The sequence below is a fragment of the Oculina patagonica genome, chromosome 4 (genome assembly GCF_052425735.1).
Source record: "Oculina patagonica isolate OP01 chromosome 4, crgOcupat, whole genome shotgun sequence".
Classification (NCBI taxonomy): Eukaryota; Metazoa; Cnidaria; class Anthozoa; order Scleractinia; family Oculinidae; genus Oculina; species Oculina patagonica.
Window position 1 is genome coordinate 50,714,943 of NC_135761.1, and position 5,324 is coordinate 50,720,266.

The following is a 5,324-nucleotide window of genomic DNA, read 5'->3' on the forward strand; positions in this document are numbered from 1 at the left end:
ATTTTACAGTACTGCCGGTCATTTCAGACGTACGACAGCTTTATTAGTAGTTACTAATTTCACTAGGTTAGTACAAACGCTAAATAATGGAGCAGTTGCATTGGTTAAAAATGGCGTTAAACACACAAGGGAAATCAGCAAGTGTAATAAGGTACATTATATGATAATTAGTTAATTATGTATAGATAGTTAGTAAGTTCTGAAGTCAGTTAGTAGGTTAGTTAGCGAGTTCACTGAGTTAGTTAGTTAGTTAGTTAGTTAGTTAGTTAGTTAGTTAGTTAGTTAGTTAGCTGGTCAGATAGTTGGTTAGTTAGTTAGTTAGTATAGATTAGTTGGTTATTTATGTTAGAGATATTAGTTGGGGAAAAGTCAGCTCAGCAGCAAAGTAGCTAATTTGTTAAAGGCACGGATTCATTATTTAAGTTAGTTAGTAGGTTAGTTAATAAGTTAATTGATTAATTAATTAATTAATTAATTAATTAGTGTTGTTAGTTGGTTGTTTTGTTAGTAAGTAAGTGTTAGTAAGTTTATAAGATAATTAGTTGTTTTTTTTATTGAACGAGTGAGCATGTTTGGCACTTAAGCTCCTCAAATCGTTGGAAGATTTCTTCAGGTCGGCTTCTCGTTATCCTGTTTTCACGTGTGGCGTGATTCTTATACGAACCACAACCCTCTTTTTTGTTTTCATGGAGGACTAACTCAGAGAATTTTGCTACTTAGGGCGTTACATGTATTCTAATAAGTTTTGGTGAGTTACTTCGTTAGCAGTTAGTAAGTTAGTCAGGTTATTTTTAAGTTAATTAATCATTTACTATTTAGTTAGTTGGTTAGTAAGAAAATTAGTTACAATTAGTTATCTAGTTAGTTTGTTAGTTAGTAAATTATCAGATTAGTAAGTAAGTGAGTTAGAGATTTAGTAATTTAGAAGTTAGTTAGTAAGTTAGTAAGTTAGTTAGTTAGTACGTTAGCTTGCTAGTTAGTGGGTTGCTTTATTAAAAACGTTGCATGGATTGGTTAATTAGTTAATAATAAAGTGAGTTGATTAGAACATTAGTTGGTTAGTTACGGAGGTGATAAAATTAATCTAGATATGAAAGTTGTTAGTAACTGATTCGTTAGTTAACGAGTGAGTGAGTGAGTGAGTGAGTGATCTTTAGTTGTTAGTAACTTTGTTATATAAGTCAGTGACTTAGTTACATATCAATTGTCATTAGTTGTTAAGTGAGGGTTATTATGATAAGTTATTTAATGAATTTATTTAGCTGTCAGTTGGTTAGTAGCAAGTGAGGAAGTAAGCGAGTTAGCTTGATTAACGTCATGGTTAGTCAGTAAGCATCTGATACGCCATGGCTTACATTGCTATAATTAGAGTGTTAGTTATATGAAATACAATAAATAAAAAAGTATTGGTTGCAGTTCAGTTATGTTAACAATATAATAACTTGTTAGTAGTGGACAATTCGATAGGCTCGGAGACATTAATAAGTTCATGCATATTGTTAATTTGTTAGTAAATTATATTAGATGGATAAATATGTGATCTGTTAGCAACGATATATAAGTCTTTGTTTCTTGGTGAATTCAGCAGTAGTATTAATTTAGTGAATTAGATAAATTTCGTTTCGTCAAACAACAATGGTTCTCTAAATAACTGTTACAATAGGTTTGTGTTTGCCATGTTCATGTCGTTTTTGGTGGCTATTATTTTTTTTTTTCGTGGAAAAACTTCGGAAGATGGTCAGACTGACTAAGATGGCAAAATAAATGGGCCACCATGCAAATTTGCTATTATGCATGCTAAATTACTGCCATTATACGAAATTATATCTATCTACTGAGCTTGTCCAACACTGGTTAGTTAGTACATTAGTTTTTGGATTAGTAAACTAATTATCTAGTATGTAAGAGTTAGATGGGAGTTAGTATATATATGATATTAAGTGTAAGGAAAAAAAAACTTTCACTCCAAGGGCAACAGAGAAATAGATCTTATACAATACCCAATTGCCATCAGTGCAAATTGTTACAAATACATGAATGTTGATTACATAATTACAGCGTAACATGTAGCGTATATAAATCCGGCCATTTAAAACATAGCAACTGTTGAGATTATGCCGATGTCTTATATGAAATCGTCTCTATGGGCTATCCATCAGATTTCCAGCAAAATTGCCTGTTGTCTTCCCTGATCAAATCAACCAATGCCGTCGACTCGTTCAGTCCAATGAGGTGGCATATCAATTCATCTCAGGATCCCCGGATCATTCGCAGTTGGACGGGAATGTTTGTGGAACCCAGGTTTATGAAATACCGCTATAAACGTCCATCAGAAACGGTTCAGCTAAGAGGTGTTGCTCTCCATGGCCAGTAGTTGTAGGCCTCTGCGGATGAGGTGCTCTCCAGATTTCTCGCCAGCAATGATGAGCATAGGCTGGACCGTCAATCGGGTAAATAAGGCTTTGTGATGGCTGTTACGTTGAATGGTTAATCAGTGCAAAGCTGAAAGAAAATTAAAGACGAATTGAAAAAAATATACTACATGTACACGGAAGATTTCACAGCCGCGAGTACCATTTTATAATGCGAGAAACGGGCTTTGTATTGGAATGTGACTAAAAAATAATTTCTCTAAGATTAGATACCCTTCTTAAATGTATTTAGGTCTATGCTAAACTAGGGTTAATACAGGACTCAGTGATCCACAGAAGGGGGTGATCATGAGTTAAAATTGCGCCGGCTGCATTTAGATGTGCTGTTACATGTGTGACATTCGATAAAGTTTCAGGTGTGTGATACAGTCACACGTGTACCGAAGAGAAAATAACGGGAAACTTGTAAAGATTGGATGGTAAAAAAAATCTTGGTACTGTTACTACTTTTCACCGCGGTTTAAGACTTAAACATCCGAGCATCCTGGTTTTTGCGCAAGTTTTCAAAGGTTTTCCCATCATGCTTTGCCGGATGATGTCTTATGGCGATCGCTCAAGCAAGACAGTTAAAACTTTTTTTTAGCAAGTTTGACACTAATGGTCAGAATCAAGATCCTAAACCTTGATAAAATAATTTCAATTTTCCAAAAGTATCTTTGTTTTAGCGACTCTAATTGTTTTTTGGGTCACGACAAGACATTGCGATCATGAAATATTAACGGCCTTCTTAAAGGCAAGCCGGTGAAGTCTAATGGATGTTTTTGTATAACGTGATAAATCACTGATCATGCGTTTTTGTTAGTTCTTCTACCCCACCTGCTGAGTACAGCATTCACACAGCGGGATCTTATGATTAAAATCGGGCTCTTAGTTTAAGCAAATAAATTTAAAGCTTGAGGCCATTAAATTGTGTGTAACTCAAAGAAACGTCAAGGGATATATCACAGTGGAATGGATAGAGACATTCAGCAGAGACTTAAACTGCAAATTTCACTCATCTATCAGTTTTCAGTAAGCCCGATAGGAAAACAGCTATAGCATGACCGTGAATAAAAGATAATAGCACCAACAGGGATTAAAAGCTTTGAATAAAACTCATTGTTTGAAGAAATCACGAATGTTAGAGGTGTTTCGTGTGGGGGTGTTTATAACTTTAGCGGGTCCCTTTCATATGCGTTCATCCGTTACTTCAAAACAACTCGTAGAACTGTTTAAAGATATTCAAAACGCACTTATTTTTCGTCCGTTATCCAAACTAAATAGTGCCGTTTTCGTTTTTTGCTTCGTACTACGTTTAGCCGCTTGTCGCTCCATGATATAAGATTTCGTGAGAGTGTAAATTTTCCTTCAACTATTTGTAACAATAGCTCATTCTTCTAATACTCAGCGTGGCTGAATAAAACTCGCTGTGAAGTTGAATGGTTTAATTATTTTCATTCATCCGAAAGAATGTCAAACGAAAATTGAAAACGCTAGTTTACGACGCATCTAAAGTTGTCGCCGCTAGAACAAATCTTTATTTCGAGCAAGAACGTAAACTCGAAATCATGAATCTTAACAGTCTTCAAGCAGCAAGAATTTACATATCGTTTGCTTGTGATATTTTATCAAGTCAGATTATCAGTTCCTTTGGACAATCAGTTTTAAAAACAAAAGCGGGTTTTTGTCAGTTTTAAAGCGTGATGTTTTACCGGGAAACTAAACATAACCTGTTGGACCATCTTACCATATTTCATTATTCCTGCGTACTTTAACTTATTGAAAACTCTCAGTAGATCGAAATCAAAACAATGTTAAATCTCTGCGAGTCGAGAAACGAAAAAATATGTCGAATTCGGTCTTTAAGGCGTATCAGTATTTCCCAATTGTTTGATGCGCATAAATATTTTAGTTGTTTCACGGAAAGTGAAGATACGTTTCTTGCTGGGTTGTAATTTTCGTATTTTCTTGCCGTCACATTCAAATATGGTCTCTAAGATCTTAAGTTTTACTTTGAATGAGTTTAAAGCATAGAATGTAGCTTAAAATTGCGATAATTATTTTTCATTGCCGTGTTGTCGTGATTTTAGCGTCGGTTTTGATATTTTCGGATTTGTCTAGCTTTGTAGTAATATTTGAGGCAGCTGTATCTAGAACATAAAAGCTTTAAGAACACGTAAATGGAAAGTGCAAAATAATATAAAGTGCTACTCACCAAAGTTTGCAGTCATCGTTATTTCCCTTGCGTGTAATTATTAGTACAATTAGTAAGTGCTTGTTACAGGCGTACAAGCCCGCTAGGGCTGATACGCGAGGTGTTACGGGTATATGAAAGCTTGCTGTGAGGCTAACTGCAGCATGTGTAAAAAGGAACGATTTCACCTGTTGTATTCCGTATAAAGAGGGCGACAAGTTTTCCTTTCATTTCATTGGCTGTTATTGTTAACGCCTCTTGGCGCCCACATTTTTTTTAAGTCAGCGGTGGTTTGTTTTGGGGGCTGCATTGATTGTAATGTTTACACTCAGTAAATAAAATATTTATACGGCTGTTAGAGTAAACGTGTCTGATCGATGTTTTTCAATATGGGAGATTCTAACAGTGAAAGATTGCGAGATGCAGTTTTCTTTGGTTAAAAGGGATTTAAAAATAGAAATTTTCAAAACTCATGGCAACTTTTCAGTCAGTTCTTACTCGCAAAATCGCATCAAGATATCAGAAATTAACATGATAGATGTCAACCTAATTGGTATTGGTGTAATCAAAGTTTGCTATCAACTGTAAACATAATAAAAAACACGACGGCATCACGCTGAACAAACATAAACATATCTTAAATTGCAAACGAAGCATGCTATAAATAATCAACACTGATCAGATTTTGGGCTTGACTCGGTTGCGTTAGGAAAAAAAAT

The 5,324-nt window shown here is 34.9% G+C and overlaps 1 long non-coding RNA gene across 1 annotated transcript in view; it reads right to left on the bottom strand.

The window, feature by feature from the left end:
* Positions 1 to 4,779, bottom strand: part of LOC144650472 (uncharacterized) — a 4,960-nt gene extending 181 nt beyond the window's left edge. Inside the window, exons 1-2 of the long non-coding RNA XR_013570121.1 lie at positions 4,627 to 4,779; positions 1 to 2,502 (exon numbers count right to left, since the gene is read on the bottom strand). The exon at positions 1 to 2,502 is cut by the window's left edge and continues 181 nt beyond it. This is a non-coding gene — a long non-coding RNA (uncharacterized LOC144650472). The remainder of the gene's footprint in view (positions 2,503 to 4,626) is intronic.
* Between the last annotated feature and the right edge of the window lie 545 nt (positions 4,780 to 5,324).